Genomic DNA, 23487 nt, shown 5'->3' with positions numbered 1-23487 from the left:
ATAATATCATAGCACTGTTTACAGCTCGTTTTTGCTGCCGCCAAGTGGCCAAAAATGACTGCAACCCTCAACTTCTTGTGATAGATAGAGAATAAATAATCATTAATTTTGAATGGTCAGGGTCTCTTTAAAACTGCACTGTTAATTATATCTCAAAAGCACCACAAGTGCCACAACAGTAAGTTGATTAAAGTCAATAACAAAATCCCATGAGGAACAATGGGTTGGTTCAAAGCATCACCCAGCTGTCATATGCAGTGTTGTGTACAGAGTGGAAGCTGACCTACATGTTGGATGCTTCTGTAACTCCTGGGCCGTAACACCCAGCTCACAGCAGTGCTGCTAACATGTGGCCAGTGGCACTACATCAATGAAGCCACAGTCCCATCACATATCCAATCAAGCCACATGAACAGATTCATGAATGAAGCCAAGTTTCCAAAAGCCAGAGGGATGCATTGCCTCTGGCCTTACTCTGCCAGAGCGTTAGTTGATAAAACATGTAGGAGTGATTGACCAATCATGACCTTTCTCCAGCACAAAGATACTATATCCCCCCCACAATAAATTATTGACACAATGAGGGTGGAAGTGAGAGAGTGAGACATATGAGTGAAAAAGAGTGTGTGTGGGGGGGTAATGTTTGTGCTATGGAGCATCCATCCAACTATTACAGAAGCCATGATTCTAACAACGCTGCTGACAGGTAAATATTACACCCCACATCTTTCTCCATTAATGTCACACAAATCCTGGACAATCACGATTCTAACACTGTTACAGCATGGCAGTTCGGACAGATAGAGAACGCAAATATTCTGCTTTTATGGACATAACAGGTCGATTATGTTTTGGAAGATTAAAATCGCAAGAATGGTTTTGTATTTATTTTGGCAAAGGAAATGGAGGCTGTTGAGTGTTGACATTGCTGTGATGTGAAACAAAGATTTGAGGCGAAAAAGAGCTCTTGAATGAGGTTGTGTTAAAGGCTATTTAGAACATTGATGACTCAATGTTGCTCTGATCTGATGACTTTGTACTGGTGGTCTAACACATACCATTACATTGCAAACAAAGTCTCCAATCCCAATTTCTAAAGTACAAATTCAATCTGCCGCAACAAGGTTCCCTTTCTGAAAAACAACTCAAGTTTTATATAATCTTCCTACTAGGAGAACTCCTTTGAAAACGAGGACACAAAATAGACTTCTTTAACCTAAATCATAAAACAGAGATATATTCCTTTAAAAATACAAATTGGTGTATGTTAATCATTTGAAAAACTAACCATTTAACGTATAATAATTCATTTTTGGAATTTTTAGATGGCCACAAAAAAAACATCCAATCACTCGATGACAGCTTTTACCGTCTGTATCCCCCCCATGTCATAATGTTTTCAGAGAAGGGTTTCACACAGACCTCGTCCATCTTCCGTAACCTTTGGGGGGTGGCAGCTCTAAGTGATCCGAGTCTGAAATGTCAAGGTGCACTCAGGTCTGGCATGTAACCATCTCTGTAGTCCTTATCGGTGTAATGAACAGGCTAAGTCTGAAAGACAAACCTACAGCCTTTGTGTTCATATGCCTCTGTAGACTGATAGACATTGATCTTGGTTAAGATTACATATTCTTTACTCATTGCTGCCACCCGTCTTGTCACTTTCCATCCTCAGTATTCGCAAGGGAGGGATCTTATCGCTTCTTGTCTGGTGAGAGTGGACACAGAGGAAACAAGCTGATGACGTCAATGAATCACTCTCACCAGCGGGGGGTTATATTAAATACAATATATAGAGAAAGGAAACACAAACTGATAATCAATTTATCACATGCGAAAAAGCCTAAAGTCCTTACCATTACCACAACACTGTCGGCAACGGCAAGGGAGAATTGTCTTCCAAAGTGCTTAGACTATTAGGTTAATAGTTCAGAACAGTAAACTGTGATAAAAGAAAATTGAACACCACAGGTGCAGGGGTAATTTAAATGAGTCTTTTCCTGAGAATGCAACAACCTCTGGATTTTAAGTTTTTTCCCCCCACACAGCGACAACTGCTGCTTGCCAAACAACCCTCGAGACCAAATTCTCCATTAAGTTTTGGATGTGTTATCTTTCTTTGAGACACCAGTGGACCAAGAGAGGAAAGCCGGCTTCGATGCAGCCGTCATCAATCAAAGTGACGCCAATAGGTGGATGCGAAAACAGGCGAAGATGAGATCACCCCGCTGTTTACAGATCAGCTTAGGGTACAAGTGGGTGATATAATTAGGCGACACCTGCAGCGATTTGCTCAGGCATGCAAAGCAGCATTAGTGTTTGGGTTGTTTTTTCCAAGCCACATTAAAATGAGGCTGTCATATTTACTGAAGCGGCACCTGGGAAAGGGGAAGGCAATTATAAGCTGCAAACCGGGGCAACCCTCAATGAAGCCACATGTGCAATCAACCATGGAGTGCCACGGGGTGACTCTGATATTGAGGACTCACTTTGCGGACTTTGGAGAACACAGCATCACTATTCCAGGTGTGTGTGCGTGCATGCATTTATAGGAATTTGCAATTGTTGACCATTCAATCTCAATATACTCAGAAAACCCAACCCCCAACCCAACTCATCAAAGGGAAAGAGAGCATTACTCAACTGTTTCTGCTTCAAATGGTAACTTTCATTCTGTCCATTGAATGTTATGAAAGATTATTAGAAATATGTATTTGCAGTCTTATCATTCTGGGTCAGATGGGTGTACCGTAAACGTATATCATATAGATGATCATTTTCCCACCTCAGTCTGTTTATCCAGTCGAGTTTACCCATTTGCAAGTTGCAAAATGCAAAATTAATGGGCCAATTCAGGATGTACTTTTAAAATTATTTGACAAAATGCATTTGTCTTGTGCTGTGTGTTGGGTAAATAACAGTGAACGACCAGTATGCATTTTTTTAAAGAAATGTTAGCCTTCCTTAGTGAACAGGCTGGGTGTTAGGGACCAACAATTATATCTCGGTATTTTTTTCGCTGAATGGCTATACACATTCTATACACACTATATTGTTCAGTTTTAAGTCAAACCCACATGTCACAAGCACTTTTATTTAAAGAGACACATGCAAAGTCAGGGTTTCCTTCCCTGTTTGAAAACACAGAGCTGTAACACATGTTCACGAAAATGTATCTAAGAAATACAAAACAAACACAACAAAACGTAACCAGCAGAAACAATTGTACAATTATCCCCTCCTGCTTAACAAAATATACAGCTGTGCAATTAATAAATAAAAATGTAGTCAAATGTCAGCAGTGTGGGCCAACGCTGCGTCTTCCTCCATGTGTCAGGTGAGCCTGTGAGCGAGTGTGTAACAAAGACATTTGTTATGTTACGCAACATCAAACCATATCAATATCAAATCTGGTTTGTGAATATATTGATATACCTTAAAAAGTCAATATAGCCCTTAATTCGATGAATTTTCACAAGACATGCCAGCCTTCTCTCCACAACAAGCCCACTGGATTTGTATCAACACCCCCCAATTCATTCCAGACGATTAGTTCAACTGTAAAAGAGAAACGTCAATGGTGTTGTCGGTCCCACAAAGCTCAGGGCAGTGTGCTGGGGCTGATAACACTAACCTGCTTTTCTCCTCCATACTACCTGTGATCTATCTGACAGCTCACTGTGGACATCATGTAGCGGCAAAGATCAGGACATGGATTGCCTTTGCACGGCTTGCCTGTCATTTGATTTACGGTGCGCTATTCTTCAGCAGCAAAGTGCCAGTCAAACTAAACTTCAAGTGCAAAGGTCACGGGAATATGCATTAGCAGGAGCAGTGAAAGGAGAAAAGACAAGGGAGACATAAAATGGCAGTAAGAGTACAGGTCGGCGGGAGCCACTGTCCAGAGCATGAGATATAGCAAGCATAGCACATCAGCAAGAAATGTTGCTGAGAGGAAATCAATACAGGTGGTTATATCTTAAAGGAATCATGAATGTGGGTATCAGGGGATCTTTAATAGAGTAATTGCACAAGACACGGGTACGTCTTGGTTTATCTTATATCCTATTATTGGAACTGTACATTTTCTTCTATCAATTAGTATAAAGGTGATGCATATCCATTAAAGCAACACCCTGAACACAATCAGGCGTTTGACTTGCCATAGTCTTTAATTTAAATGATGAAATGTAATCTCAGAGCTAAAATTGACACGTCTATATGCTATGGGGCAAATATAATCATTTGATTGTACCCTGCCTCACAATGTAAAAAGAATAAAAAGTATTTACTTTTACCCTTCAAGCAAGGGTAAACCGTAAAGTTTATTATTCGATGCAGGGGCCGTTGCTAAGGCAATGCTTTGTATTCAGTGTTAATATTCTCCCACTACTAAATATTCCAGTTTTCAGTACCGCTTCATTTCTACTTAATTGTTTGGAGACATCCCCTGCCATAACCTTATTTAATCTCAGAGACAATAATTTATTGGAGTAATTTTGTTCAGAGATCTATGAAGCGGATCCGATATCATTTAGCAGCAGATCAGGCAGTAGAATAAAGTCCAACTTTTAAAGACCCTAAAGAGAAACACATACATTACAAAAAACAAATACCACACCTTGAGAGACTTTGCATAATTATAAAAGAATAATTACTTATTACAAGAATGCTACATTTAAATGTATTACGCCCTGTGGCAGAGTTAGCAGAAGTTTTTTTCCTTTCTTTTTATTAGTTATAGCAGTTCAATTTAATTCAAAGCGTATGTAAATGAACAGGACTGTAAGTTTTTTTAAATTCATTTTTTAATTTAAGAAAGATCAACAGAAAATTTTTAAATACATATATAGAATTAGGAATTATGTAAATATATTTTTTTCCTGAATATATAGAAATATGTATAAGCCCACCCCAAACAAACAAACATGGTGCAATGAACACAAATTCATTTGAAAGGATAGACAAATATATAAAAATGACTATGTGCAATAAGTGTACAGATTACAGTTTAAACCAAAGACAAGAAAGTCAGAGTCTCTGAATGCGACAGTCTCCAAACTCTCTACGATTCTGACTGAGTTACGACTGAGGTCACCTCCCCTCTGGGGAATGTCTAAATCAGTTCTAATTTGCTTAAATGACTTCGCAGAATCAGAAATCAATAAGCCTGTAGGATCCCATAGGGCCATGGAAGCCCATCCAACACACTGATCTGCTCCAAAAGATCAGTAGAACAGAAATAGAAGAGGCAATATTTAAATATTTTCTCACATCCTTCAAAACCTGCAGTGTGTTGAAAATAATTAAATTATTGTTGAGAGGATTCATCTAATCTATAATTGTTGATGAAGGAGAGAAATCCAAGCCTTCTAGGATAACACGCTGCAGACTCTAGACCAATCCATAAAGACTTGTGCCTATTTTTAAACCAATCTGTCATCATTTTGAGTCGAGCAGACCAATAGTAGAGTTGTAGGTTGGGAAGGGATAAGCCTCCCAGTTCTTTGAGTTACTAATTTTAGAAAACCAAACTCTAATGTTTGTTATTTCAGTTATAAAGAGAGATAAAAGAGTTTAGTCCAGGGTTGTAATTTGTTATACAGTCATTGTCCTTCATAGACATGCAATATTTCATGAAAGGCATGTCATATAATACAATTAACCCTTTCCAAACATTATTCATCATAAAAATACGTAATCTATAGCATGATAGCAGTACTAAGTAATAGCAGTGGGGGAAGTTAAACCTTGCAACAATTAACAGCACCATATTTTGGTGTGGCACACAATCTGGTGTGTTATATTGGGAGGTGTCAAAATAAAGTGTGAGAATTGTGCACTAATGCAGAAACTAATAAAACAATACAAGTAAAAGTCTACATTCTTCCATGAGCTCATGCTTGATACTATGCGTCACACATCTGTAACTCAAACAAGTTCCTGAGACACCCATTTAACTATATTCTAATGGCAGTATGGTTTGATTATGTCAACTGTCAGTGTTACCCAAAAAAGAAGATTCTTTGTATTATGGTTCCCATAGATGCATGCATTTACCAAAATTAACATTTTCCTCCAACAGTAAGTGCCAGTATAGTACATGGAGATAGAGAAAAACAACTAGTTTTTATGATTGAGTACAGACAAGGTAGCAGCTTTAAGGTAGCAGCTTTCTGCATAGCACATTTCTCCGCTAACAAATTGCCCTAATGTGCAATATCTGTATATTGTGCAATATCATTACTCCACACTGTATATAAAACCATTTTTTTTTTTTTTGTAAAGCGTCTTAGAACTGTGCACCTTAACCTCCTCCTTTTTTTCTTCTTTTTGCTCTACTTAATTTATTCCATGTTGTTACTTCTCTTTGACGTAGATGTTGGCACTGGAAAAGGAGTTGCCTTTCATCTGTGTTAATAAGTTTAATGACAATAAAAGGCATTCTATTCTATTTGGACCAATCAAGGGGTTGTAAAGCAGATTTGTAACTCACAAATCCTAACTGCAATCAAAAGAGCTCATGCTATAAGAGATGGAACGTTTGGAGAGCATTTCCAAGCCAACAGAAACAAGAAGGGATCCTTGAAACAAAAGATTTAAACCTGCTCGCTTTTGGTTTGAAGAGTTCATTTCAGGGATGATATAAAGTCAGTATGTTTTTTAATTAGCTCATTCAGGGGCTGTGAAAATCACCTTCACTAAATATAATGCAAGGTAACGCAAACAGTACTGATTGCACAGGTTCCATAATCAACAATGTGGCTTGACTGTAAAAAGCGCAACACTTCCAACTCAAGTGTTTTTTAAATCGAGTCAGAAAACAATATGCCCTTTCACAAGCCAGCCTGCAGAGAGTCTGAAACTAATCACAGCACCGTACATGTGGATTCTGAATAATCAGTCACTAGTAGCTCCCTGATCATTGCTGTGATTGATGATAGAGTATGGCTAATGCCTGTGTAAACACCACTAACACTGTTTAATTCAGTGGAAAGCTATGAGGCACAGCATTGCGCCTGTATGACCTGTCTGAGACTCCAGGCTAATATCAAAATGTACAATCAATTGTGTGGTTTTTAATATTCCTTCAGTGAATAATATCCAACTAATTTGTTTAGAGTGTCAAAAGAAGACAATAAAGAGCACATTAACTACAACATGAATAGGAATTATAGTACGACTATTAAAAAAGAGACAGGTTTGAATTCTAATATTAGAGATAAGTGGACAATCTATTTCATAACAAAAGAGTGCCAAGATTGCTCTGTCCTATTTTTGGATTTTAGACCCTACTGCTAAGGTGCAAACTGTAACCGTCACATCAGCCCTGTAATGTTGGATTGTTTTCCAAATGAGCTTTAAGTTGAGTTACATTTCTGACTTACACATCAGGCTACGACGTAGGATACACTGTAGGGTCCGTATCTACTCGTCCGTAAATACCTAAGGCGTAGATTCAACGCAGAACAATTAATCAGGCTTTAACCTCCAAAGAAAAAAAAGGCCTTTAAAAGCATGTCAAAGTAGTGAGAGAGTAAGATCACAAGGGTGCATAAGTCACAGTTTAATATTATATTTATAAAAAACATGCAATTAGGAAGGGGCATGCCACTTTTAACTGTGCTAACTGAGCTTTTGGCCAACCTCATTTACTCCTCCACTCACACAAAACTATTTGCAGGATTTTGCTCATGTGAATGATGTATCTGCAGTGAACTGTTGATTTAGTTTTTTTTTTTATCTAGTCATGCTATTAGTAATTGTTAAATATATACTGTATACAAAAATGAAAAGTGGCTTATATTAGCTCCCCACTTCAATACCAGACCAGCAGCCGGTGTGACTTGTTGAGCCTGACAGGGCGCTGTGGTTCCCTCTGCTGGCACATCTGCTAACTCTCAGATGTACTTCAACGAAAGAGAACGTTTGCAAATGTTAGCTGGGCAGCACTGCTACCAAGAACCAAAACATATTATTTTATAATCTTCATATCCAACCCAAAAAACAGCCCTTCAGCTTACAAAACAGCACACTTAATATGCTTATGAGCTCATAGGGATGAGCTTGAACTCTGAAATCTGTTCTTGCTGGTATTGTTTGTGCAAATAATGTTTGGGCTCCTAGACTTTTGCGTTTTAGAATTTTGGCAGTTTCTCTGGTGCACAAAACTATCTACATACATTTAGCTATATACACACACACACACACACACACACACACACACACACACACACACACACACACAGCAACCACCACACACACCACACACACACACACACACACACACACACACACACACACACACACACACACACACACACACACACACACACACACACACAATATTATATTTTATATCTACATACACACACAGCTTTAATGGGATTTTTAGTGGGAATGTGTTTGTTGCTGTTTGCTTAAGTGGGCGTTCTTATAAAAACATGGTTTTGGATATTACACCAAGAAAACAGAATGACATCACTACAGTAAAAACATATAAGGAAGCACAGTTTGAAAGAAAAAAAAGTTATAACTACTGTATATATACACACACACAGTTGCAAGGAAAAGTATGAGAACCCCTTGGGATTACGTGGAGTTTTGCATGAATTGGTCATTAAATGTTCTCTGAACTTTGTCTAAGTCACAACAATAGAAAAACACAGTCTGCTGAAAATAATACTTCACAAACATTAGATGTTGCCATGGTTTAATTAAACATAACATGTAAAGATTCACAGTACAGGGAGGAAAAAGTATGTGAAGCTTTGGACTTAATAACTGGTTGAGCCTCCTTTGGCAGCAATAACCTCAACCAAACGTTTCCTGTAGTTACAGATCAGACCTGCACAACAATCTGGAGTTAGTTTTATTTTCAGCAGACTGTTTTTTTCTATTGTTGTGACTTAGACGAAGTTCAGAGCACATTTTATGACCAGTTCATGCAAAACTCCACGTAATCCCAAGGGGTTCACATACCATTTCTTGCAACTGTGTGTGTGTGTGTGTGTGTATATATATATATATATATATATATATATATATATATATATATATATACATATATACTGTATATGTACTACAAATACAAGTAAAATGAGCAAATATTTAAATTCTAAATGATTTAAATAACTTTAAGTCTAGCTGGTTGGAAGATTTTTGTTTGCGGTTCACTTATGAAAGCCCAGGCATAAGGCGTAAAGCTTGGCAGCCTACACAGAGTCGAGCATTCTGTATAAATAACAGGTGGTCTTCAGTGCCAGGGAGACCTGAGGACTGAATATTAGATTCACAGATTTGAGGGAAACAATCTTATCATACGGCACTTCGACAAATCTCCAGTGGGCCCAGGTCCAACCATTGTTCTCTCGACTAAGTTACATAGAAAGCATGGAAAAGAAGGTAAAAACCAAAACAAAGTTTAAAGGTACCCTGACACATGTATTTCATTACTTTGTGGTAATGTCTGAAGTTCTACCATGGACTCTGTAACTTGGTTACCTTGTTTCAAGCCATTCCAGCGTGGTATAGAAAGTCTGCAGGAAGACTCAGCTCCATTTGGACCAGTAAGCTAAGATGCTTGACTCTGATTGGCTAACAGTTATAAAGTAACCGTCAAAGTGGAAGCAAAGTGTCAAGATGCTACAAAGACAAACTGATGTCAAATGAAAGCTTGAGATGATTTTTAGATACAGTGGGAAGTCAAATTCAAAGGATTAAAAGCATAATGTCAGATAAGTGTATTTGGCTCGCATGAGTCATCATGACTGTTAAGCCAATTAGTAGCAAAGTCAGGTGAATCATGCAGAGATAGAACTTCTTAAATTAAAGTGGCATGAGGCACAGCTGCAGTGGCTTCGGTGTGATGAGTGACAGACTGAAAGTTGACCGTACAACGGGAATATTACGCCGCTGTCGACTTATTTGTACGGGGCCAAAAAGTTCACATAAGGTCTAACTAGAAAACGCTCTGACATTTTGACAACCTTTTTAATGCTAAGTAGCTCGTAGCATAATGTCTCTTTTCAGGATATTTAAAAAAAAAAAAGGAGTCACACAAAGACAAAAGATGAGAGCAACAGATGGGAGTCTTGAATTACGACTGAACATATGGAGAGGCACTTTGTCTTAACACATATTTAACCACTGCAGACAAACTCACAGTCCGTATACAGTCCCAACAAACTATATTACTATATTGTGTTAAACAACACGTGGTTGATTACTACGAGGAAAAACAACACTAAAAGGAGTTTGGCGTTTCCTTACCGTCATAGCCCGCTGCTAACAAACCAAACCGCTCCAGCACCTTAACAAAGAGGACCACAACCACCAGCACAGCAATCATCTCTATTCCCTCCGAGTTCATCAACATGTCGGACGGGTCACAGACTACCCATGGCCGGAGACCCAGAGCTCAGCATGCAGCACTGTCTGCAGGCCATTAAACGCCACTTAAAAGCGCTGCATCTCTAGGTCTGATGAGAGACCGGTACAAGTCAGGGAGGGAGGGAGGGAGGGAGAGGGAGAAGAAGTGTGAGGAAGAGAGAAGAAGGAGGGGGGAGATAGATAGGCAAGGATAAAGAAGAGGAGGTGTGAGGAGAGAATGGAAAAAAAGGCAAAGACAAAAAAGGGAAGAGAAGAAATGAACCTGATCATTGTGTCAAAGAGAAAGAGATATGATGGACACTTTGAAAAGAAAATTAAAAGAGAGAGAGAACGAAAGATGGTGGTGATCCACCAGTTGCTGGGACATATGGAGTACTGTTCGGGTTCAAGTGTGTGCAAAAGGTCAAAAGCACCAAAGTCAGGATTTCTTTTCTTGTTGACCACGGGCGACAGCAAATTATTATTCACCAACACTGTAACTTAAATTCACTCACGTTTATATAGCAACATCAAATGTTAGTATGCTAACAGGCTAAAATACGATGGCGAACATGGTAATCAGCATATTAGCATTTATCACTGTAAGCATGTGCACGTGCTGACATTAGCATTTAGCTCACAGCGTTACAGAGCCACAAAGCTTGGCTGGAGACTCTTAATCTTATTGACTAGACAAAACGTTTTCCAATGAATATGTATTTCTTGATATATGAATTTGTCTTTATTAATATCTGGCCTGGCCTTTCTGTATAGTTTTATTCTCCCTTTCCTAGTCTGATGATAATTAATCATCACATTCAGCTCTAACATTGATTAGGGCAAAGAGGCCACTTCTCCAATCAGCATGCTTTTATTATAAAAGTATAAACTATAAAGAGTTTAATTACAGTAGTAGACTTATGAATTATAAATCCCTGTGTTAGAGGTCACAGCATTAATACATTAGATGTTTAAGCAGTGGTAACATTTAGCCATGATGTTTCATAAAACAAATGAGTGAACATCTTATTTCACACAATTAAAAAAACAAAGAAGAAAAAAAATAGAAAATCTAGTTGTAAAATATTTCTGACAAATAAAAGAGAAAAAAGACTGACCGGACATAGCTTATCCCAAACACAGCTTTTATGGGTTTATGTACAAACAGTGGCAAATCATAGACAATTGCTGTACAGTGACTGAAATAACACCATGGGACCTCCCCATCACCTGAACCTAAGATAAAGCACACAACATTAACCCTCATGTTGTCCTCGGGTCACATTGACCCGTTTTCCTAAATCAATGTTCTTTTTAACTACCCAATTGTAATTACCACAAATATCATGATTGATACCACACGCTCTTTGGCAAGTACTAATCTCTACTTTCATTAATTAACTTATTCAATTTGATAGCATTAGAAAAACAAATTGAAGTGGTTTTGAAATAGTATTGAGTAAAAGTTGACATATTCCAGTCTGTGATTATCCATCAACATACTTTTCTTTAATTTTAGTCGAAATAATTCCTAATTTCTGCTTTTCTAACTCAAAAATTAGGTTTAATTTCTTCTAAATGAGGTTTATTGACCATAAATTTCAAAAATAACTGTAAAACTAAAGTTAATAAGTTAGTGTTATGTAATGTTAAATGTTAAAAAAGTGAAACATTGGAAAAAAAAAACAGAAAAAAGGGACAAAAACCTAAGAAAAAATTAAAAACATTGATATAAAGCATCAACAAAAGTGTTAACTTTCAACTTTTTGACAGGAAGTCAACACAAGGGTTAAAGGTAGAGGGCAGAGAAGAGACAGCATGGCAGAGAGGAAGGGACTCAGAGGTTGCAAGTTAAAATGTATAATATAGAAAGGTAACACACACCACGGTTGTAGTGAGGACTGATCACAGGAGGTAAGACTGTCTATTGGAAAAAGGCATAAGGCCCATAATGTCGTCAAAATAAATAATAATATGCATACAGAGCCAGATGGTTTAACACTTTCTTCTTATGTATGTCGTCAGCAGGAGGTGGCTGCTGGACCCAAAGGAAAGGAATTCATCTTGTGTCTCCTGATTGTCTCAGTCAATAATGCCATTTGTTTTGAATGTTTCAATATCCAGTATTAAACATGACAGGGTTCGTTATAAAATGATCAGATTTCACAGATACAATATTCAGTTTACCTTCACAGTATCACATCCTATACTAAAACAGACACTTCCATGTTTTACAATGTGACCTGGATGTGTTGTTGGCAGCCAAAAGGAGATGAAAGGAGCTTGAGGTTTTATTACATTTAGAAAATGAAAAAGGCTAAATATTTCATGCCGAACAATTGCCACCACAGCATGGCATAATAAGAAAACACTGGAAGATGATCCTTCATTCATCTTCACAGCCCATCACCTCAAAGGATTTGTTAGGACATTGATTTGCCATGGAAACAACCTCTGTGCTGTGCATGCTATTGGGCAGCTCATTTAGCCCACTATCAGTTACTTTTCCTTATTCGTGGCAGCTGAGCAAGGGCCAAATATAGCTACGGAGCCCCAAGAGAAAGAGAGGGAGAGAGAGAGTGAGAGAAAGAGAGAGAGTGTGTGTGTGTGTGTGTGTGTGTGTGTGTGTGTGTGTGTGTGTGTGCTCTGTCTGTGGACATGACAGGGCAGGCAACAGCATAGGAAGCTCTGAGAGAACAAGGGTTGTAAAGTTGATAAGGAAGTGTGATGTACGTCTTGCAAGGAAAATATGTACAGTAGCTAGACAGAGGGGAAAATAACTTCCAGGCGTTTTAATTTAACTTTTTTTCTGAAGGGTTTCTAATCTACTGTGATATCAAAACATGACCTAATCTTAAAAAAAAAAAAAAAAAAACTTCCTGCACTTTCTAACATCTGCTCTCCAATCACCTCTCAACTTTGCATAGGGTGTAATCAAGGCCCATGGCTAAATGGTGATGAAAATAATCAAGGTCTGTGCAGATCATCAGCACACAGTATGCTGTATCAATCAGTGTGTGATTGCTGATGAAGGTAATTGCCAGTGCGGAGCATTGTGGTGAGTTGGTTAAAGCTGGGAGCATGCACTGTACTGTGGGTGGTAGAATACGTCAGCAGCACCTGCTACCTGACCAACTGCTGCGTAACACAACACTGGGTTGTACGAGTGTCACTTAAGCAGAGTATCAGCCCAAAATAAGTTAAATAAATAAATAAAATAAATAAGTTGTTGAATCATCAATGCCCACTGGGAATTGTGATAATTATGATTATGCTAAAACACAAACAATGTTAAGTGCCTAAGGGTTGATACATATTTGAACATATTGATATTTGGAAAAAAGGGCTGCCATTTTGCTTGTAATGATTGTCCCTGATGACTTTTTGTTCATTTCAAAGGGTAAGACTTATATTTTCTTATTATATTGTGAGCAGATCCCATTAAATGATCAAACAAAAACAATGAATTTATCTTAATAACAAGTATTGCCAGTGTAGCCAGTGATATCGCCTTGCAGTGATACACATTATTCCTCTGTGCCATTGAGCTTCATTGTTGCCCCAAAACTATTAAAATAATCCGCAATGTTGCACTGGGTAACATGTTCCTTCAAAACAATGAACATGAAGATTGTAGTCTTTTTGACATGATGCCACATTCACAAACCTGTTCCTGTAAATACTCACAAGAGCACAGATTTTTATCAATCCAAATGCACTATTTCCTCCTGTTCAAGTAACATTCGATAAAAACTACAGTGCCCAGCTGTAATAAGGAATTATTCACCCTTCTTTATGATCCAATTATAAGATCTATGTCTTTGGAATGAATTAGGGCTGAGAGCCATAGGCAAACTGGGTAAATATGAAAGTACTGACATACTTTATATGGCATATGTTGACAATAAAAAAGAGTAAGAAGAGAAAAGGAGTTTTGCCAGCCTTACCCTCTAATCTATTCTACTCATCGATTCACTAAAACTCAGCCTGCAGCTGAAAGCAATTCTTTTCTTTACATAATACCGTCCTCTGATTTTCAAGGCTTGCTTGTCTTCATTATACTAAATGATGAATGCTGGCCATCTCTAGTATCTGCACTATAAGCATGAAGAATTAAATGAACTAGAAGTTTCTGGTTGTATAAAATTTCTATCACCTATCATAAGTAAGAAAAACTAAAAGAGAATCTAATACATAAGACATAAAATAGTGCAAGTTAAAATATAGAAATAGAATATAACATAATAAAATGTGAAATAGGGTAATATAAATTTGTGGAAGACAGTAAGTGATCACAAGGGCAATGTTGGTTTTAAATGCATTGCATTTCACCCATTCAGCCATTACAATGTGCTACCGTCTCTCTCACCTCTTCTTACTGCAGGATGCTAGTTTGTTTGATTTTGCTGTCATCAAGTGGAAATTGCAAGGATCAACACTTCAAAGCTTGGAAACTGCTCCAACGCAAGTAGAGAGCGGAATAATTACTGCAAACACAACTAACTGTAAAACTATCTTTTTTTATTGTTTTCGTTATTAGTGCATTGCAATATTGGCCATACGTTGCATAACAACAACTATTTACTTAAATATTTACTTGAAAACGTGTGTTAAAGCGAACCAGGATTGCACCCTGGGTTGACACCAAGTACTGTGTCTGCTCTGCAGATGTCAGTATGCGCTGTCATGACCCACTGTAAACCATATCACCCTCTGTGCTTGGCTATGCCCACTTCCCCGCACCTGTGGAGCCTCTCTGAGCAGAATGCTGGGCATTAATCCACTTCTAAGTGAGCCCTCCTAATGCTGGTCACAGTGCCCTATGGGAACAGAGTGATTCATTTCACAGAACAAACTGCTGCACTGAGTGCATGCCATGAAGGGAAACCCACACCAAGCTTGCAGCACAAAAGTCAACTGATGCTCTTCTTCTCTTTTTCAATTTAAATGCTAATTTGGAGAACAGAAAAAAAACAGCACAGTATAATGATACAGTGACTTTGAAGAGCTGATAAAGAGGAAATAGAAACCCAAAGGGCAGTGGAAGCTGTAAGGTGACCCCTCCTCTTTTCTGCTTTTAAGAGTAGCCTTTAATATTTGCATATCATATATGGATACCTGAAGTCTTTTACACGCCATGTAATAAATTCCATGACATAATTTTCAAGTGGGAGACATTGTCAATATGCCTTTTTAAAATGCAAGGTAAGCATTACTTCAGGAGCACGTTGGAAAGTGCAAGACTGGTCTTCGACAAAATGCTGCTCTGCAATCTATCAGAGTAATTCTTAAAAGGATAATTACATTCTGAACATCATGTACCCTATATTAATGACCACTGGACATCTACCAGAACCCTTGGAGAACTTCTCATTGGATAATAATGGGATATGAATCAAGAGACTTGCAACTGAGGTGAGATGAGAGTGCTAAAAGAACTATGTGCATACCAAATGTTCTCTCAAATCTCTCTGTCACATTGTGACATCCACCCGGCGCTTCTGAACAAGATGAGTAGTTCTGTGAAAAATGCTGCATGTGACAGATGGGTTGAATGCATTTGAGTGAGATCAATTCAAAGTGGTTTGGGCATATGGTTCATTGTTACAGTAATTATGTGCCTTTGACAAAGAGACTTTCTATGAATACAGATCATCCAGTGAAAACTATTAGACAAAAGAAGGCAAGCATTAGTCAAAGATTTTGTCTGAAGGATGGCGTTAATAAAACTTGTTTACAAAATGGTGCTGCAGTCTTCAGATGAAAGTTGACTTTGGTTTAAATACATGTATCTGCTGCTATGATATTCAGCTAGTGCAACTAAAGCTCAGAGATAGCGTATTTAAAGCACATGGATGGATGTTGGTTTTGAATGTGTTTTTCATGCGATCAGACTTGGCGCTGAGCGAGCATGACGATTGGTGGCATGGCATGGCTTCCCTGATAAATGACAGCTGCTCTCCCTGTGATCGGCTGATCGCACTCTGTCCGGTAAACGCCAGAAGGCCTGGATGAGACCGGGCCGGCAACAAGAACCACACTGGACATCTCCATCACCCCTTGTGTTAATGTCACCAGGAATTAGCTCAAGAAAACACAACCCTTACTGTATCTCAACTTAGTTTCATTACTTTTTAGTAAGAAAGCTCTGATACAGCAAAGTATCGCAATATGTTCCGTGGCAATTCTGTATCCATACAGGGAAGCCAAGTATCGATCATTATTAAATAGTATGTATGGCACATGAGAATTTAACTTTTTGGTATTATTATTAGAATTAATTTAGTAGCAGTCAAAGTTTTTCTTTGGACACATAATTTTAAGTTAGAAAAAAAGTTATTAAATTGCAATATATCACAGAAAATCACAATATGTTTTAAATCACATCAGGTATAGTGACTTAAGTATCGTGATAAAATGGCACTGTGATAATATGGTATTGTGACATAAGTATTGTGATAATATTGTATCGTAGCGTAAGAATTGTGATAATATTGTACAGTGACATAAGTATCGTATTGTGACATAAGTACTGAGATAATATTGTACCGTGACATAAGTATTGTACCGTGACATAAGCATTGTGATAATATAGTACCGTGACATAAGTATCGTATTGTGACATAAGTGTTGAAATAATATTGCCATAAGTATTGTAACATGAGTATCGTGATAATATGGTAGCCTGGAGCCGCTGGTGAGTCCCACCCAGACTTATTAGTTCAGCTTAGTGACAATAACCAATAGTGCTTTTTATCAGGCAACTATTTCATAGGTTTTGTACTCTTTTCAGTGATTGAAAGGCATCAAAAACAGCATCAACATTCATTTACCAGCTGGTAGCCTGAGTCATAGTTAATGCTTTGTTGATTCCATCAGAACAGCTCTAGTACTGAGTGTACCTATCTCACTCCCACACACACTGTACTCATAACAGCTCCCGACAACACAAACTGGTGAGACATTTAAAATAATATTGACCGAAATCAGGACAAGGCGAATACCAACATAATGAGACTGACACATCTCTTATCCTTGGGATATTTGGAACACTCAAAGCCGAGCCGGGCGAGTTTGAAAAGGAGTTGGAGGGCAAAGATCCTATGGGTACTTATTGGACCATCATCTCTTGTCATGTAAATGAGTACAGCTACACAAATTAATGGATGTGGGTAGAGTAGCACTTAGGGTTCTCAGATAGTGCATGTTTTATTATTTTGGCGTTTTTCTAAAGAGCACAACATAGTGTGAATCTGCATGTTACATGTTCATTATTATCTGGTAGAAACTTCAAGAAAAGAAAACGTTTGGAGCTTTATTTCACAATAAACTCATTTATTTTGAGCCTCAAGGATGTACAATTTACAAAAAAAAAAATTATGCAACTACTAGTAGGGCTCTGCTCACAAAAAATGTCATTATCAGTACATTTTTAGATACTTTCCTCAATTAAATGACTATTTATTAAACAATACTTTCCAGGATCCCAAAGTGACATATTCATATCAAAGTTCATAACTCAAAAAAAAAAAACATCACCATGTTTTTACACGTGTATATGTGTGTGTGTGTGTGTGTGTGTGTGTGTGTGTGTGTGTGTGTGTGTGTGTGTGTGTGCGCGTTCCACTATGAAATGTTGAGAGATTAGTGTGTATGTCGTATATCTGCTCAGGATGTCTGTCAGTGTGTGTGTGTATAAGTGTAAACTTACATTAACAAGCAACACAATGATTGAAAAAAGGGAATATTTGAGAAACCGGAACAAGCAAATGTTTGGCGTTATCTTGATAACTGACTTAATTGTCTGTTGATTGATCCACAGACAACTAACCAGTTAATTAGCTAATTAAACTTTCACTAAACCCCTCTCCCGTAAAGCAATTGTCCAATCATAGCTTAGCAACAGTAACTAGGAACGACAGGCCTGTCAAGTTTTGAATTTCTTGAAATGCGTAAGCCGTGTGCATGGGCTAGGCTGCTGGGCTCCAGAAGTTACCTAACCTAACTGATTTGCCATTCTTAGGCCAACTAAAAACTCATCACTCGACAGACCCACTGGTTAGTCCTCATCCTAAATGCTGTTTCTCTTCCAACGTTTAAAGTGAAAAATACTGCTTGGAAATACAAACAATAAACTGTAACTCTGACATCTTGCAAACAGGGTTATGTTGGAATTAAATTTGAATATTGATATTTGAAATGATTCTCTTATAATTTTTAAAAATGCTACTACTGTAAACTGAAAAAACATGACAGGCGTGGCTAACGTACTTCTTTTTTCTTCTTTTTTTTTTTTTTTAGGACTAACCACCATTCTTGGGCAATCATCAACCAACTGCTGTGTTGTCCTACTTTTCCTACTTGTCCTACATACAATATGTTTTACCATTGCCCTTTACCTTCCCAATATTAACTGAAAACAATTCATAGGTCCATTTAAGCATGACAATATGATAGAGTATGCGTTAATGACCTACTGTGTGCATCTGGTTTCAATGTTCTCCTTTCTAGGTCCTTGTGAAATGTGCTTACAGTGCACACATCTGCCTGCTCTGTGATCTATTGCTTGAGCAAGTTACAGAGAGACCCTCATTCATTTTGCTTTCAAAAAGCTTTTTTTGCTTTCTCTCCGCCCAGTGAAATATGACTTACTGTAAGTAAATGTTTAAGTGTCATCCATCCTGTCTGTCTCCCACCACACCGCTAAATATAACCTCAAACTGTTATTGTCCGCTGGCCACCCACTACATATTTCATTGTTCTTTAATAAAGACCGGACATCCGCGTCTTTCGTAACAGTGACAAGCTGTGACAGTGATGCTGATCAGCACATTATTGCAGGCGGACAGAAATGTAACATAAGCTTGTGCGACTGTTGCCAGAGAGTCGATGTGGCATGCTGCGAGTGTGTGCTGCCCCTGTAAAATCAATATTGAGCATAGCAAATGGAAAAAGTCAAGCAAGTTTGGGGAGTTGAGACTGAAAAGGTGGCTGATTGCGAGTCAATTTCATGGACTACTGGTGTGGCAACATGAATTTAGATGGGATTATAGAGAAAACAGCAGATTAATGGGGAACTTTCTGGATGCTTTAATGCAAAAACACAAACACATATTGATGTAAGACATACTAAAACACAGAAAGAACAATTTATCAGTGTGAGAATTGGACAATAATTCTCCTGGCCAAAGTATAACATAAAGAAAGACAACAAATCTTTTTAAACAGGCAATTACTTTTCTTTTTAGCCAATTAGTTCAGCTGCCAAATCGTGAAAAATGTATCAAATTAAACCGTCTCCCGTTCCCATCAAGCCTACCTGTAGTCTTGCGTCTTTGCCTCGGCTGAACAGAGAAGATGACCATCAAAGCCCCCATTGCGCCCTCCAGACTTTCTCGCTTAGTGATCTAGAAGTCCTGCTCACACACTTTCACTCCCACACTAGGATGGCTTGAGAGTGAAAATCAAGAAAAACAAACAAAGAGATGCTGGGAAGCTGTAAATGTAAAATAAAGTCTGTGATCCAAACTTCCCTTTTATATTCACTCCGGCTAGGTGGGCAGCGCAAAAAGCAATAGGAGTGGGAGTAAAACATGCGTGCCTCTGTTGAGTTTTGAATTTTGACGCGCACGTTCCACAGCCCCCTCCCTTCCCCTGCTTTCCCGCCCTGAAGTGAGAGCTTGCTAGCTGAGCTCTGCTCTGAAAAGGCTACTTTGTACCAGTTGAGCACCTGGATTAATGGAGCACTCGGAAAGGGAGCTACTGACATACTGGGGAGGGTGGTACTGGTGCCCTTTTAAGCGGATCTCTCCTCACACTGGGAGGGAGAGATGGGAGCAAGGCGAGAGAGCTCCCGCTGGAGAGATAACAATTATTCCTTAGTAGCTGCCTTTTAACTGCATCTCCTACTGGGGACAGAAGGAGACATCCATGCTGTAAATATTTAAATAATGTACAAGCAATCACTGGTGAGCATCTTCAGTGAGTTTACCCGTCTACTGTAATGGAAACATTTTTTTAAATCCCCAGATAATGATGCAATTAAATTACTTTAATTGTTTTGAAACAGGTTTTCTGTGAAAGTCCCAAAATACATTTCAGTTTAACTCAATAAAGGCATCCATCTGATTTAGAGTGTAAGGTATGCCAGTCATATACAAAGTACATGGCCAAGGGAAAATAAACAATAAATAACAAGAGGAATGAGTGTGACCCCCTACACCCTCCGGAAAAATCCTTCAACACTGTATTTCAAGTGAGAAAGAATATGTTCTTACATTATTGATTCAGTCTTCATAACATCAGAGAAAATCTGCTGCCTCCATGTGAAAGTTATTTCCCATCCCATAATAAAACCCATAAAAAGTGATCGCATCTTCAGAGTTGATCCTCTTACTACTTATTTAGCAGACTTAGACTGACTTCGAGGGAAGATCCTCCGGATTATGGGGAAGGTCTGGAGGTCAGAATATTCTGAAGGCACCCATATTTTCCCTTTCCATCCTTTGGTCTGAGCAGGGGAAAAAATACCACAGAAATGCTTGGCTGATACATTAAAAGAGGAAAATGGAATGAAAAAGACTTCCACTAACTGTGCCACCCACGCACAAAAATAAATGTCATGAACTGAGTGACGGCAGTCCAAAACCAATCACTGATTAAGTATCAATTTGCACCCACGCTTCCCGACGGTCACGTGTACTTTGTTGCTCTGAGGGCTCTTACATTTGTCAGACAGCAGCCAAGATACATCCTGTAGGGCAGACTCTGTAAACTGTGTACATAAATGGTGTAGACAAACACGCACACTCACACGAAGGAGTTGCCGCGGCAATTCAGGTCAAGGACCTTTACCAATTACCAATGTGCACCCTTTTTCTTTTGTTATTGGGTTCTCCTAAAAGAGTCTGAGCAGCAATGGGTGCAAGTACTTCAGCATGACACCTGCATTTTAACAACCACCTTGAAAAAAGCCCTTCCTTGCCTGCAAACTGCTGCTTTCTAGCTGTGTTGATTCAAAGCTCAAAAGGGATTTAGAAAAGACGGAGGTCATTTCATAGACTGTACACATGGCTACAGACTAGAGGAGGCTGGTCTGTAGAGGTTGCTCCTTCTCTATTTTTGAGAGGCAGGAGGAAAATAATATCAAAAGAGTATTTTGTTGTTATAAAACATGGTAAAATATCAATATCATTTATACATTTTCTATATATCATCATGAAAAAAATGCATTATTGGGATTCTGATTAAAATGCCTTAACAGCAACACCTGCGGGTAAGAGGGGAAAGGGCAGTCTGGGGACAGAATTTCACTCAAAGCCACAAAATACACAAAACCACGCAAGATGACAGAAAAAGACTTAAAATGAATATGAAAAGAAACAAAATGACTATAAACAGACATAAAACATCTATATGGAGATGCAAACTGAGTGTAAAGAGAACACAAAATGAAAAAAGAGACAGAAAACAACGACATGGAGATGCTAAACGATTTTATCGTCATTATTATACTGTTGTGCAAGAGACACAAAACAAAAGTGACAGCCGTTTTGCATCTCTTTCACTCCGGGGGTTTATTTAGAAGGGTTTGGGGGCCTTTTACATGAGTGTACCCAGGGGCCAGTTGCCTAATAATGTGTCCATTGAGTCATCATTTATGTCCTACACAAACCACTTGTTTTGGTCTTCAACTAGAGCAACCTCTCCACACCTAAACCATTTCTGGCGATGGCTCATCTACATTTCCATTTGCCTTTGGACACCGTTAGTTCAAAAGACAGTAGGGACAACTATGCATCTTTGGCTCCCCAGTCTGTGTCTGAGTCACAAACACCTACAGACTAAAAGCCTTTTTATGAAGTGCTTTATATGGCATCACATTGATTAACAGCAAAAAGACGGAGGATGAAAGGTTATATAGTGGGGAAGGGAAAAAAAGGCTTGAAGCCGCCCACTTAGGATAATTGACAGACATCTCAAGCATATAGGTGATCTGTGGGCGGCAGAGCACCTACATGCTTGCGATCTACAAGTATTTACATTTTCAAGCAGATGTTTACGTGATGTGCTGAACATTAGTACTTTAAATGAACAGGCCTAATTGTTACTGGAGATGTTATTGGTCTATGATGATGTTGGTGTTCTCTATGCACTTACATTCAACTTCATTTCAATTTTAAAACACTTTTTTTAAATCGCATATAGTTAATCAGTTTGTTTTCCTGAAGTGGTGAGGAATAAGCCTTGGTATGTGTGGAGATGGTTCACCCCAGGGACATTTGATTATTCCACTCTATTCTCTGGAGTGTCTAATTTAATGAAAAATCATTACTGCTCAAACATAATTAGGCTACCCCTTGAAAAGCCATGCTCAGCTGATTTGGACTGATCCTCAAACTGGAACTACAGCTTAAGAGGCATCGAGAGCGAGGAGCTACGGGCATCGGCTTCACGGGGTGGAGCCATTCATATGAATGTAGTGCCTGTGCTGCAGTGAAATAGCAGGTGTTGAAAAATTCCCCTTTAATAAGAGCACTTACATAAGACCGTAGCAGAGCCTCAATTTTTTGGGAACTCATCAACCACGAAAAGCAAGCAGGCAAGAAATGGAACCAAGTGACGTGTTCTGTTTTAGCACCACACGCACAACACATACACACCTTGGCGCACACACAAGCAACAGTGCTATGCACCTGATAATATTAACTAACAATAATTACATTTGATGCACAATGAATAATGTTAAATTACTATTCTTTATTGCATGGGCGATTCTTAGGAAAACGATTACCATAGCAACGGTCGAAGCTCAAAGCATTCGGGCCGGCCCTACAGTAGATGCATGTGTCAAATCCCTGATTTAAATAGGGAGTTTAATTCTAGCAGCACTGAACACAGGACACTAGTAAATGGACAAACATTGTTTACAAGGATGCTAAACTGAATCTCTGAAAGCATGGTAATTCACAATGAAGTTAGTGAGAGTTAATGAGAATACACCTGCACCTTGTATATGCTATTGTCTGTTATATCAGCCACCAGCTGCATTAAGTACTGCAGTGCATCACCTCCCCATGTACTGCACCAGACTGGCCAGTTCTTGCGGTTGTTTTT

The 23487-nt window shown here is 38.5% G+C and overlaps 1 protein-coding gene and 1 long non-coding RNA gene across 3 annotated transcripts in view; one reads left to right on the top strand and one right to left on the bottom strand.

Annotated features, from left to right (window-relative positions):
* The window catches only part of kcnip4a (potassium voltage-gated channel interacting protein 4a), a 121600-nt gene that overhangs the window by 36245 nt on the left and 61868 nt on the right, over positions 1-23487 (bottom strand). The window lies entirely within an intron of this gene.
* Positions 14499-23481, top strand: LOC116707054 (uncharacterized). Its single transcript, XR_004336397.1, has 3 exons — positions 14499-14509; positions 20354-20356; positions 23409-23481. It is a non-coding gene; the product is annotated as an uncharacterized LOC116707054 (long non-coding RNA).

The sequence above is a fragment of the Etheostoma spectabile genome, chromosome 19, assembly GCF_008692095.1.
Source record: "Etheostoma spectabile isolate EspeVRDwgs_2016 chromosome 19, UIUC_Espe_1.0, whole genome shotgun sequence".
NCBI classification, from domain to species: Eukaryota; Metazoa; Chordata; class Actinopteri; order Perciformes; family Percidae; genus Etheostoma; species Etheostoma spectabile.
The sequence above is the reverse complement of the archived record's forward strand: the minus strand, read 5'-3'. Positions and strand labels throughout refer to the sequence as shown.